The sequence below is a fragment of the Trachypithecus francoisi genome, unplaced genomic scaffold (assembly GCF_009764315.1).
Source record: "Trachypithecus francoisi isolate TF-2019V2 unplaced genomic scaffold, Tfra_2.0 Lachesis_group0, whole genome shotgun sequence".
NCBI classification, from domain to species: domain Eukaryota; kingdom Metazoa; phylum Chordata; class Mammalia; order Primates; family Cercopithecidae; genus Trachypithecus; species Trachypithecus francoisi.
Genome location: NW_022681453.1, coordinates 130,238,636 through 130,253,080, shown reverse-complemented (window position 1 = coordinate 130,253,080; position 14,445 = coordinate 130,238,636).

Here is a 14,445-nt window from a genome sequence, read left to right as displayed (position 1 = left end):
GCGTGGCTCACATCTGTAATCCCAGCACTTTGGGAGACCGAGGCAGGTGGATCACCTGAGGTCAGGAGTTCGAGACCAGCCTGGCCAACATGGTGAAACCCCATCCTTACTAAAATTACTAAAATTAGTCGGGCATGGTGGCACATGCCTGTGGTCCCAGCTACGCAGAAGGCTGAGGCAGGAGAATTGCTTGAACCCTGGAGGCAGAGATGGCAGCGAGCCAAGATCGTGCCACTGCACTCCAGCCTGGGCAATGGAGTGAGACTCCATCTCAAAAAAAAAAAAAAAAAAAGGTAATATAATTGACAATAAGTGGTATAATATACCTGTCTACTAGGTGCCATGTGCGGTCAGGTGAGTGAGGTACTAAATTCTGCTTTGGGTCAGGAGGCTGAGGGAGAGGCAGTGATGTTTGAACTGGGCTTTGGAGGATAGCCATTTGCCAGATGGAGAAAGGTGATGAGTCCAGGCCGTTGCAGGCAGAGGGACTGGCAAGGTCTAGAACAGTAAGGCATGAAGGCATGCAACGTGTTCGGGGCACAGAGTGGATGGCTCAGGCCACTAGGCAGAGAAGGGCAAGCAAGGGATGCAGCTGCCTAGCAGTAAAAGGCCTTCTCTTGTCCCAGAGGACTTCATTCTGGAGGCAGTGAGGAGCTGCTGGAGATTTTCAACCAACTTAAGTTTTTCAAGTTGTATAATGTCCACAGTCTGGAGTACAGGCTGGAAAGTGGAGAGAGGCTGGAGACAGTCCCAGACACCAGGTATGTGGGCCAGGCTGGCTGCAGCGGCTCAAGCCTATAATCCCAGCACTTTGGGAGGCAGAGTCTGGAGGATCACTTGACACCAGGAGTTGGAGACCAACCCCACACCACCTGCCGCATGTCTCTACAAAAAATTTAAAAATTAGGCATGGTGGTGCATCCCTGTAGTCCCAGCTACTTGGGAGGCTGGGGTGGGAGGATTGCTCGAGCCCAGGAGTTCGAGGTTACCTTGCTCTGTGATCACATGTCACTGCACTCCAGCCTGGACAACAGAGTGAGACCCTGTCTCAAAAAGAAAAAGAAAAAGTACAGGTCAGGGTGGGGAAAACAGACTAGGGTGCGCATCGTGACTTAAAAGTACTTCTCCCTTGGATAAGACCCATTACAGGCATGGACCAAAACGGTCATTGGAAAAAAGCAGCTAACTACCTTCTCTTTGATAGCAGCGTGGCTCAGATATTTAATAACCAAGAGAAGAACAACATTTAAGAACCCCAATGATTGCTTTTTGATCACAGGGGAGAACACATAGCATTGTAGCTGAAATACAGCAGTTAAAATTCTTGCATTCAGACCCTAGCTTTGTCACTTATTAGCTGTATTGCCTTGGGCAAGTCATTTAACCTCTCTGAGCTTTATTTGTAAAATCTGAGGTGGCAGCACTACCTCACAGGCTTGTTTTGGAGATTAAAGGAAAAAATGTAGAGGTTGCCTTTAGCATTGTACCTGGAAAATCATTTATACTTGCCTGGTAGTTATTGCCAACTCTGGTTCTTGCTAGGGAGCAATTAAAAAACTGCTGTAAATTCAGCCTAGCTGGTTACTCTTGCCAGGAAAAATCCCAGGTCCTAGGATGGTGAAAAATCCTGCTTGGACATGCATCACCCTGACCCCTCTCTCCCCTCCCTTCCCCAGCTGTAGCCTGCTCCAGTGTGACCCAGGAACCTGTCAACCACTGACAGACTGTTGCTGCCGGACTGTCGGGGGAAGCCTCCATCAGTAGCTAGAGCTGTGTGCTGGTGGGACAGCGGCCCACCCATTTGCATGAAGGCTGGGTCAACTTGGAACAACTCACCTAGAACAACTCACTTGCATGAAGGCTGGGTCTGGACTTGCTCCACCTGCCACCATCAGTTGTCACGTGTGTAGCTGGTGCTGGAGAGGAAGCCTGTGTCTGGCTTGCGCCTCAGTGTGGGCAGGCATCACACCTGCTGCTGGGCAGCAGAGTAGGGCGGTCTTTCATTTAGCTGAACTCTTTCCCCCTTTTCCTCCTCCACAATCGACTTCTCACTCCTGCACACTTACTGTTAACCCTCAACTAGTCCTCTTAGGAATATTAGAAGGTGAAATGTGCATCTGTGCCCTGCCTAGCCGGGGCTCTTCTGCTGTTGTCATGAAAGTATTTACAGTGTTGACAGTAATGTTTGCACGTCTATTACATCTTTCATCAGAGGATCTCAAAAAAGCACTTCTAGGCGGGGAGTGTTGGCTCACGTCTGTAACTCCAGCACTTTGGGAGGCCAAGGTGGGCGTTCCACCTGAGGTCAGGAGTTCGAGACCAACCTGGCTGATATGGTGAAATCCTGTCTCTACTAAAAAAAGATACAAAAATTAGCCAGGCATGGTGGCACGCGCCTGTAGTCCCAGCTACTTGGGAGGCTGAGGCAGGAGAACTGCTTGAGCCTGGGAGGCGGAGGTTGCCGTGAGCCTAGGTTATGCCACTGCACTCCAGCCTGGGTGACAGAGCAAGACTTTGTCTCGAAAAAAAAAAAAAAACACTTCTAGATTTTCACACTGGGCTTCAAAATACCCTGGAAGAGGAAAATGTGATTAAAACTGTGTGGTCGAAGAGATGGCTGTCCCCAGATGCTTTGCTCCTTGCTTAGTGCAGAGAACCTTAGGGTACCAGTCTCCTCCTGCTAATAAAACACTGTTCCCTGAGGGCTGACCCCAGGGTGCTGCCCCTAGAGGTTAGCAGTTTTTCCCCAGCAGACTGGGAGTATAGGGCATCCCAAGAGGCCCTGCCCACAGCTCTCAGCTCTCTGCCACAGGCTGAGCGGAAACACTCTTGCCCATCCTCCCCCAACCCCTGGGAATGTCCCTGTTGACACCATTCCTTCTGGACCTAGGGGTGCCTGGGCCTTTAGGAGATTATAGCCCTGATACCGATGATTACGTTGTCACCCTGACAGTTGTCTCCCATTTGCTGGATCCCTGGGAACTCAAAATGCCTTGGTGCCTCTAACTGGCTCAGTCTCCTGCAGCGAGTTCCAAGTGAAGTGTGCACTCTCCTCTGCCACCTCCAAGCCACAGCACAGACGTCAACTCCCTCCCTGCTAAGAATGGCTGATGTCATTCTCTGTATGTATACCACCCCTCATTACCGTGTTGCTCAACTGTTAGATTAGATTAGAAATAATTCTTATTCCAAAACCAGCCTCCCCCAGAAACAAAAATCCACTAACAAAAACAGGGTAATTTGGGGCTTCTCCCTCTTCCCAGTTATTCCTTTATCATTACCAACTATGTCATAAAAGCATTATGGTTTTTTTCCATTATTGAAAGCAGGCAGTTAAAAGTGCTACTCCAGTGAACACACAAATGATAAGAAGGTGAAACCGCCAGGCTAGGAGCAGTGGCTCACACCTGTAATCCCAGAACTTTGGAAGGAGGAGGCAGGAGGATTGCTTGAGCCCAGGAGTTCAGGAGTTAGAGACCAGCCTGGTAGGGAGACCCTATCCCTACAAATAATTTAAAAAATTAACTGAGCATAGTGGCAGGCACCTGTGGTATCAGCTACTTGGGAAGTTGAAGTGGGAGGATTGGCTGAACTTAGGAGTTTGAGGCTGCGGTGAGCCATGATCGCGCCACTGAGCGACAGAGCGAAACTCTGCCAAAAAAAAATAATAAAAATCTATTTAGAATGGGAGTTTATATTGAAACATTTCTCCAGACTCACTGATCCTCTGATTGCTTAACTTACAGAAGAAGACTAATCACTTGAAACCTTAATAGGAATAATATGTTTCAACATTGCTGAGGAATTTGTTAACTTCCCAGATGAAAATTCTGGGATTAGGTGGTGAAGAGAGGAACAGGCAGTGAGGGCCAACGTTCAGAGGTTTGCATTTCATGAAAGGGCTTTGGAAGTATCTGAAATTTGGAGAAATGTACTTAGGAGGTGGGGTCTGTGACAGTTTACGTCTTATATACAGAAGGACAAAATTTCACCCTCTTCCTAGAACATCAGGGAGATGGATTAATGAGAAAGATGTGACTCACCAAGGGCAATATTATATTTATAAACACTGAAAGAATATACCAGTTTAGAAACTCTTATCATCAACCCTGCTTTTTCAGATGTTTTTATTCTTGTATTTTTTGCACATTTTTATTATTTGCTAATGTAATTCTCCTTTCCAAAAAAAAAAAATCTGACTTGCTTAAGTGAACGTTTAAAGAAGTTAAAAACCGCACAGTGGAATCCACATTTAGGAAACTCCTTTATGAGCAGAAATATTTGTCTCTTCCTCAAACAGAAATTTCACGTTGCTGTTAAAACAAAGTGACTTGATTTCTTAGATACACTAATAAAACAAACAGTATAATGTATCAACACGTTAGTTATGATTTCTTCTTTTTTTATATTTATCTTTTTTGGACAGGATCTTGCTCTGTCACCCAGGCTAGAGTGCAATGGTCATCATCACAGCTTACATCAGCCTCAGCCTCCTGGGCTCAAGTGGCCCTCCCACGTCAGCCCCACAAGTAGCTGAAACCACAGGCATGCACTACCGTGCCCAGCTATTTTTTATTTATTTATTATTTTTGTAGTCTCACTTTTTTGCCCAAGCTGGTCTTGAACTCTGGGTCTCAAGCGATCCTCCCACCTCGGACTCCCAAAGTGTTGAGATTACAGGCGTGAGCCATTGTGCCTGGCCTTTTTATGACTTCTTGATTCACAGCGAGAAATGTATCTCTCACTCAAATCAGAATATTTATATTGAGCTGATTTGTGTGTTTCTCCTGAGTGAAAAGAGGATGGAAGCCAAATGATAAGGATGAGGTTCCTTGATGAGCAGGGACCCGAATAAAAGGAAGATGGCATATGGTTTTGTTCTGCAGAGGATATGACAATTTGATACCTGTCTCTCCACAAAAGGAATGCATATGGAGGCTACAGGTTGAAGATACATGCTAGGAGTTCTCTCCCTGCAGAGTTCCCATTTTTCTCCTTCACTTGCTCATCTCCATTTTGTTGACATATTCTTTCTTTAGATGTATTAATACCATTAGCCTGTTTTCCCTAAAATTGTCTGACTACAAGAATCACCTGGAGTGCTTGCCAAAAGTAGATTTCTGAATTAGAATCTCTAAGGGAAAGGCCTGGCATTCTGTATACTTAACAAATGCCCCAAGTTGTTCTGACCAGGAAGGTTTGGGAACAATGAGTTGGTCTAGTGCATCTCAAAATGTAACATTCCTACTAACCACCTGCAGCCACCAATTCCACTGGTGTGGAGAAGGGCTGAGAGAGTCTCCATTTCTAACAAGCTGCCAGGCTTGCAGCCCGAGGACTGCGTTTATTGTATTTTGAGATGGAGTTTTGCTCTTTTTGCCCAGGTTGGAGGGCAATGGCACGATCTTGGCTTACTACAACCTCCGCCTCCCAGGTTCAACTGATTCTCCTGCCTCAGCCCCCCGAGTAGCTGGGATTACAAGCATGTGCCACCATCCCCAGCTAATTTTGTATTTTTAGTAGAGACAGGGTTTCTCCATGTTGGTCAGTCTGGTCTCGAACTCCCGACCTCAGGTAATCCGCCCATCTCGGCCTCCCAAAATGCTGGGATTACAAGTATGAGCCACCACGCCCAGCCTGAGGACTGCATTTTGAGTGACATGCATCAGTGATTTTCAAAAGGTGGTCCAGGGCCAGCAGCAGCAGCACTACCTGGGAAGTTATTAGAAATGCAAACTGTCAGCCCCACCCTACATCTCTGGCATCAGAATCTTGCGGGTGAGGCTCAGCAAGATGTCCAGAGAGATTTTTATACATATGAAAAATTAAGAACCACAGATCAGATCTGTAGTTAGTTAGGCTTAGCTGCTTCTTACTGCTTCTGGCTGCAAAGTTATTTCACTGGAGATGAACCTTTGAATATTTCTAATCTTATTCGTTGTGTGTACATTTACATAGTTTAACTCCACTTGGGGAGGTGCCTTGCTAGCCCCTTTGTAAAGAGTTCAGGGAATATTGGCAAGAAAGTCATCTTGGGGTATTTTGGGGGAACCTGTTCCTTGTTAGCTTCAAATTTAATGTTTAAAGATCACTACGGAAACTGCATTAGGTTAGAACAGACTTTGCAAATGCAAATGGGAAAGGGACAAGCACACAGACAGCAGTGAGTGAGGCAGCATGCGGTAAAGGGGAGGAGAGGTTTGGTGAGCTTTGGACCTTGGAGAGCAGCTACTCCTCAGCCCCACCCAGCTAGTGGCAGGCTAGGCGGGAATGTGGGCTCAGGGCGGTCACAACTTCCAACTTTTTGCGTGAAATCTCCTGATTTTGAAATTTTGGCCAACTCTTAGATTCATGGTAAATATTCCGTGTGCCTGACCAAGTTGGCCTTGGTCGGCAGCTCTGCCTTGGAGGAACTAGCTGGGAAGGTGATTCACCAGCCTTGCTGCCCCTCCGTGGGTCACCCTCACAAAGAAGCAAGCCAAGGCTACTCTGCCTATGGAGTAGTGGTTCTTTTGTTTCTTTACTTTCTTAATAAACTTGCTTTAACTTTATAGATTCGTCCTGAATTCTTTCTTGCGCGAGATCCAAGAACCCTCTCTTGGGGACTGGATTGAGACCCCTTTCCCATAACACTACTACTTACTTCTGGGGTTTTCATAAGAATTAATTTACATATGAGAGTTCCCTTCTCTCCCTTGGACACTTTCCCCAGGAGTCCTTTGCTTTCTGTTTTTTGTTTTTGTTTTTTGAGACATAGTCTCACTCTGTCCCCCAGGCTGGCGTACAGTGGTGCGATCTCAGGTCACTGCAACCTCCGCCTCCTGGGTTCAAGTGATTCTCCTGCCTCAGCCTTCCGACTAGCTGGGACTACAGACATGCACCCCCACCCCCTGCTAATCTTCGTATTTTTAGCAGAGACAGGGTTTCACAACATTGGCCAGGATGGTCTCGATCTCTTGACCTCATGATCTTTCCACCTTGGCCTCTCAAAGTGCTGGGGTTACAGGCGTGAGCTGCCACACCTGGCAGGTCCTTTGCTTTCAAAACACCATTGAGTATTTCATTCTTGTCAAATTAAATCCAGAGTAGTATCTGAGATTCCATGTCATCTAACATGCTGTGGAAACTACAGAGCCTCCAAACAGGTTTCTACAGAGACTACTACTCTTTGCCTTCCTCAATTAATTACACAGAAAGGATGGGAAAGGTGCACAGGGTGAAGGGGGAGATGAGGAAAATACAAACAAAGAAGCAAGGCAAGCTGAGGTATCACCCAGCTCCGGTGGTCCACTGCTGGGAAACCCAACCACCAATTACTTTCCAGGCCCCATGAAAGGTAAGTCAGCTCCTCTCTCCAAGTAGCAAACTGATCAGCTGAGGGTTAGTGCCCATGGAAATTGTTGGAACGCTTCATGTTGGAAAATGAAGTTTCAGATTGTGTAATCCCTCTAGAAGCAAAGAATACTTAACAGGAAAGTAATTCCAGAGGCAGATCCAGGTTTTGCAGGTCCTGAAGCTTATACAATTTGGGGAGAACTTATTTAAGAAAAAGAGTGTGAAATGACATATACAAAAATAGTTTTGAAAGTACACGGCAGTCTTAGCCAAATGTGGTAGAATGTTTACTTTTGAAATTTTACAGCCGGGCGCGGTGGCCCAAGCTTGTAATCCCAGCACTTTGGGAGGCTGAGAAGGGCGGATCACGAGGTCAGGAGATCGAGACCATCCTGGCTAACACGGTGAAACCCCGTCTCTAATAAAAAATACAAAAAGCTAGCCGGGCGAGGTGGCGGGCGCCTGTAGTCCCAGCTACTCGGGAGGCTGAGGCAGGAGAATGGCGGGAACCCGGGAGGTGGAGCTTGCAGTGAGCTGAGATCCGGCCACTGCACTCCAGCCTGGGCGACAGAGCGAGACTCCGTCTCAAAAAAAAAAAAAAGAAATTTTACAAAAATCAAATGACTAGGGACTTGGAAGGAGCCCATACAAGCAGGGGTCCTGGAGGTTCCGAAGTATCCTGGAACATCAGCCTGTGTCCTGGTGACCACTGGAGGGCTGGGAGGGGTAGTGTCCAGAATGAAAGTGTTGGTGCTCTGGGAAGCTGGTGATGTTCTGTGTCTTGACCTAGGTAGGAAGGTGACTACACAGTGGGTAATTTCACAACAATCTGTTAAGCTGCACACTTGGGTTTTTGCTTTTTTTTTTTTTTGAGATGGAGGTTTGCTCTTGTTGCCCAGGCTGGAGTGCAATGGTGCAATCTCAGCTCACTGTAACTTCCGCCTCTCAGGTTCAAGTGATTCTCCAATCTCAGCCTCCTGAGTAGCTGGGGTTACAGGCACCTGCCACTAAGCCTGGCTGATTTTGGGTATTTTTAAAAGAGATGGGGTTTCACCATGTTGGCCAGGCTGTTCTTGAACTCCTGACCTCAGGTGGTCCACCTGACTCAGCCTCCCAAAGTGCTGGGATTACAGGCATGAGCCAAGGTGCCTGGCTAGTTTTTGCACTTGTATGTATACTTGTTATATTTCATAATTTAAGAAATAATTTGGCCCTTTTCTAAGTTAGGGAAAATACTCATTGAATGAAGTAGGTCTTCAATAAATACTTGTTGAATTTAATGAACGAATGATTTTCAAATATATTCAGAAAATATATAGTAAATGCCTAAATGTGTAAGGACATGTTATTAAATATTTTATAGTGGGCCGGGCGCGGTGGCTCAAGCCTGTAATCCCAGCACTTTGGGAGGCCGAGACGGGCGGATCACGAGGTCAGGAGATCGAGACCATCCTGGCTAACACGGTGAAACCCCGTCTCTACTAAAAATACAAAAAAAAACTAGCCGGGCGAGGTGGCGGGCGCCTGTAGTCCCAGCTACTCAGGAGGCTGAGGCAGGAGAATGGCGTAAACCTGGGAGACGGAGCTTGCAGTGAGCTGAGATCCGGCCACTGCACTCCAGTCCGGGCGACAGAGCGAGACTCCGCCTCAAAAAAAAAAAAAAAAAAAAAAAAAAAATATTTTATAGTGGCTGGGTGTGGCGGCTCACACCTGTAATCCCAGCACTTTGGGAAGCTGAGGAAAGTAGATCACCTGAGGTCAGGAGTTTGAGACCAGCCTGGCCAACATGGTGAAACCCAATCTCACCAAAAATACAAAAATTAGCAGGGCGTGGTGGTGTGCACCTGTAATCCCAGCTACTGGGGAGGCTGAGGCAGGAGAATCACTTGAAGCCAGGAGGTGGAGGTTGCAATGAGCTGAGATACCATTGCACTCCAGCCTGGGCAACAAGAATAAAACTACATCTCAAAAAAAAAAAAAAAAAAAAGACTGGGTGCAGTGGCTCACACCATCCCAGCACTTTGGGAGGCCAAGGCGGACAGATCACGAGGTTAGGAGATCGAGACCATCCTGGCTAACACAGTGAAACCCCATCTCTACTAAAAAATACAAAAAATTAGCCAGGCGTGGTGGCGGGTGCCTGTAGTCCCAGCTACTCAGGAGGCTGAGGCAGGAGAATGGTGTGAACCCAGGAGGTGGAGCTTGCAGTGAGCCAAGATCGTGCCACTGCACTCCAGCCTTGGCAACAGAGCGAGACTCTGTCTCAAAAAAAAAAAAAAAAGTTACAGTATTATTATAGTATAGTATATTATTTTAAGCAAAAAGAGAAGTAAGATTTAATGAGAGAAAATTATATTTTACTTCATTTTGCCTTTTCTTGGGGGGGGACAGGGTCTCTGTCACCCAGGCTGGAGTGCAGTGGTGTGATCATGGTTCACTGCAACCTCTGCCTCCTGGGGTTAGCGATCCTCCCACCTTAGCCTCCCTAGTAATTGTGACTATTACAGGTGTGCACCTCCAAACCCAGCTATTTTTTGCATTTTTTGTGGAGATAGGGTTTTGCCTCATTGCCCAGGCTGGTCTCGAATGCCTGGGCTCAAGTGATCCACCCACCTCGGCCTCCCAAATTGCTGGGATTTCAGGAATGAGCCATTGTGCCTGGCCCTCTATTTTTTTTATCCTACAAACCCATATTTGTCCACTCTAATAAGGAACTAGGATTGGAGGAGAAATGGACAAGAGAACAGGTAGAGGGAGGTACAAAAGGGAACATCCATCATGTGTAGATATTTGAAGTTATTTATCTTGAGTTAATCCAAGGCAAATATTTTTATTACAATTTATAAAATGCATCTTTCTCCTAAAAGAAATGTTCTCCTACTTTTCTTTGGTGATGATTGATATTGTGTCCAAACTGACAGAGTACATCATTCTTTGGAAAATCAGTTTCTCAAGTAGTCAGAAATTAGGATAGCCACATGAGAGATTTTTAATAGCCAGAGCTTTCAGATTTGCAATTACCTAATTATACTACATGTGCCATTTTCATTCCTATTTAATTCAAGAAATTAAGGATCTATATTATCCTTGTTTTCAGTATCAAAATCTGAACAGGTAGTGTGATAATTTTTCCTAATTTGTGAACGTGTAGTTACGTAAAACCTTATTAAAGAGCTGTTTTATTATACGTTTAATTAATTACCTTTGCTGTGAAGTCTGGGCATACATATGGGGGCAAAGCACTCAGAAGGAGGCATAAACAAAACAGTCCCACGGCTCAAGCAGTTGATAATTTACTAGGAAATCAGAAACATAAACCTGAATCAATTAACTTGCTAAATAAAGTTTATGTTCTTAAAAAATGTATAAAACATCCAGGGAAATGTAAACACAAACTAGATATTTGAAGACATTCAGGAATTATTCTTTTTTTTTTTTTTTTTGAGTCTCGCTCTGTCTGGTGCGATCTCGGCTCACTGCAAGCTCCGCCTCCCAGGTTCACGCCATTCTCCTGCCTCAGCCTCCCAACTAGCTGGGACTACAGGCGCCCGCCACCGCGCCCGGCTAATTTTTTTTTTTTTTTTTTTTTGAGACGGAGTCTTGCTCTGTCGCCCAGGCTGGAGTGCAGTGGCCGGATCTCAGCTCACTGCAAGCTCTGCCTCCCGGGTTCACGCCATTCTCCTGCCTCAGCCTCCCAAGTAGCTGGGACTACAGGCGCCCACCACCTCGCCCGGCTAGTTTTTTTGTATTTTTTAGTAGAGACGGGGTTTCACCGTGTTGGTCAGGATGGTGTTGATCTCCTGACCTCGTGATCCGCCCACCTGCGCCTCCCAAAGTGCTGGGATTACAGGCAAGAGCCACCGCGCCCGACCTCAGGAATTATTCTTAATTTTGTAGGTGAGTTAACGGTATTGTAAGTTCTCCCCCTAGAGCCACCTTCTTTTGGAGACATATCCTGAAATACTACAAATCAAATGTTATGATATCTGAGATTTGCATCAAAATTATGCAGATTGACTGGGCGCAGTGACTCACACCTGTAATCCCAGCACTTTGGGAGGCTGGAGTGGGAGGATCACTTGAGTCCAGAAAGTTGAGGCAGTAGTGAGCTGTGATCAAGCCACTGCACTCTAGCCTGGGCAACACAGCAAGACCCTGTCTCAAAAAAAAAAAAAAAATGCAGCTCATGGGGAATGAATGAGGTATAGATGAGATGAGGCTGGCCTTGAGTTGATAATTGTAGAAGACAGGTGATGGGTACATGGATAGGAAACCATTCAGTCTACTTTTGCATACGTTTATAAACTTTTAGCATAAAAATTATTACACCTTATTTAATCTTCCTTTCTTTGTGAAATGAAAACACTAAATATTACTGGAGCCTCAGTGATTCGCCATCACCATTTGAAGCTCTCTCAACTTTAAGATCCCAGCAAGCCTGCCTCTTGTTTCCTCCACTGCCTCTATACAGGTCTCAGTATCTGTCCTGTGGTTCTCAGAAGCATGTACCCTGGAGGGATATAATGACAATGGTGTGGTTAGTGAGAAACTGTGATGGCTTGACTCTTGCCTGAACCTTAAAATCTCCACTTATTTAGGAATAAAACAGAAATGGTTCATCTTATGAGTTTCCTCAGAGGCCAGTGAAATCCTGAATTCTCTTGGATGAGAGAAACCTACAAGGATGAACTAACTAAAAGATGTGTCAGTTCTTCTTGTCTCTGATCTTGGTGTCAAGGCTGTTCTGCAGAAGCTAGGGCCCTTTGTCAAAGAACTGAACACTTAAACCTGTCCTAAGAGTTGGAGAAGCTAAAGGAAGATCCAAGGGAAAGAAATGTCAGGCTTGGCTGCTGCTTCCCTTGTGCCCTTCAAATCTCCCAAGAATCTTCCTCAGGGCCCTTCCTAATGGGAAACATACAAGGAAAGGAATACAGGGAAATATAGTTGAGATGCATTCCAAGCCAGCACGAGTTGTGTCCAGACTATAAAGTTCCTGAAAATCAAGCTAAAGAGTTTGGTTGGGCCGGGCACAGTGGTTCATGCCTGTAATCCCACCTGGGAGGCCAAGGTGGGTGGATCACCTCAGGTCAGGAGTTCAAGACCAGCCTGACTAACATGGTGAAACACCATCTCTACTAAAAATACAAAATTAGCTGGGTTTGGTGGTGCATGCCTGTAATCCCAGCTACTCGGAAGGCTGAGGCAGGAGAATCACTTAAACCTGGGAGGTGTAGGTTGTGGTGAGCCAAGATCATGCCATTGCACTCCAGCCTGGGCAACAAGAGCGAAACTCCATCTAAAAAAAAAAAAAAAAAGTTTGGTTGATATGGACAATGAGTGGCCACTGAAATCTTTTTTGAGCCAGAAGCGACATGAGTGAGGCTGGGCATGGAGGCTCATGCCTGTAATCCCAGCACTCTGGGAGGCTGAGGTGGGGGGATTGCTTGAGCCCAGAAGTTCAAGACCCAGGAGTTCAAAACTAGCCTGGGCAACTTAGGGAGACACTACCTCTACAAAAAATTTAAAAATTAGCTGGGAGTAGGGGTGCGTTCCTGAAGTCCCAGCTACTTGGGAGGCTGAAGTGTGAGGATCACTTGAGCCTAAGAGTTTGAGGCTACAGTGAGCTGTTACTGTGCTACTGCACCGTGGCCTGAGTGACAAGAGTGCAGTGGTGACTAGGACAGACTGGAGAGCCTGGTTCTGGTGCCCTGTGTATATTTCAGGTGAGGGGTAGCTAGAAGATCTGGAAGGCTCATGTGGAAAAGGAAGAGGCAGAGCAATGACTAGAAATTTTGCTGCTGGGGGCTAGTATGCAAAGCTTGCTTTTGTGTGTTTGGGGGATAAGAGCAGATCTACCCACAAAGTATTTCCTGCCCTTGACATTGCCTCTGTCCCTCTATTTTTTAAGCCTAGAACATTTAAACTGGGTCAACATCCCAAGTTTGTGACCCTAAACAGGGTCCTGAAGGAGAGGATACCAATGGACGTTTGTCATGTTTTGTGACACTCAATAATAGCAATTGAAAACCCTTACTGTGAGGGAAGGCACTGAGTGGGTGGAGGAAAATACAAAAGCTGGGCTGAAGCAGGAGAAAGCTGGGAACCCTACACAAGGCTAAGCACACCTGGGCTCCTTCCTGGCCCCCAAGAGCTCCGGGGGAATGGGAGAGTTGAACTGGCAAGGAGCAATCCACTCTCACCATCGGCCTCTGGAATCCTGTCAGGAAGAGACCCCTGGACCACAACAAACACTCAATTTGGCAGGGAGAGCTGCTTAGGGAAGTGATAGGGGCAGCACATCAGCGGATGTGGAGTCCAAAAGATTTCATGTGGGAGCATCTGTAGCAGAGCGCAGCCAGGGATGTCAATCCCCCTAGATTCAACTTGCTCCCATAAGAGACTTCTGCCCTAGGGGAACTGATGGACCTCAATTCTGCAGGGTGGTCTTGTCCACCAGACAGGGCCAGTTGGATCTGAGCACCCCTTGGTCTGCTGGCACTGTCTGACGGGCCCCAGCCTGGCTATGTCTGCTTGCAAGTCAGCTTCAGGTGCCCTGGGGTCCCACACCATAGCTTCTGCGCTGGTGGACTGTGTGTGACTGGTGGAGAGCTCCAGAGGGGTGGCCTCTACAGCCACACACAAGCCCACACACTCCCTCCCCAAACTGCAGCTTCCCCGGGGTCCATAGCAGCTCCCCACATCACTTTGTTGGCACGCGTCTGCCTGGGTGGGTTTTGCATTCCTTGATCTGCCAGTGTGGGAATGCGACTATCCCCATTCCCCTACTGATCACCATTGCAGATGGTCAGCATCTGCAATGTCCCTGTCAGCATCCCACCCTTCACCCTAGGTGACCACTCCTGTTTGTGGGGCACAGAGAAGGTACCCAGACCTGCACCTGCCAGCACTCTGCCCCCAAGCCAACACCACCTCCAGCACGATCACATGCAGGGTCACCAGCAGAGGACCCCTGCACATCCCCAGCTTTGTTGCCTCCACCACTGTGGTGAATACCTACAGGGAGGCAGACACCCTGCCACCTGCTAGCTCTTTGCCACAGCTGCCACTACCACTGCCACTGCCATGTGCAAATGAGGATGGATCTGCTGT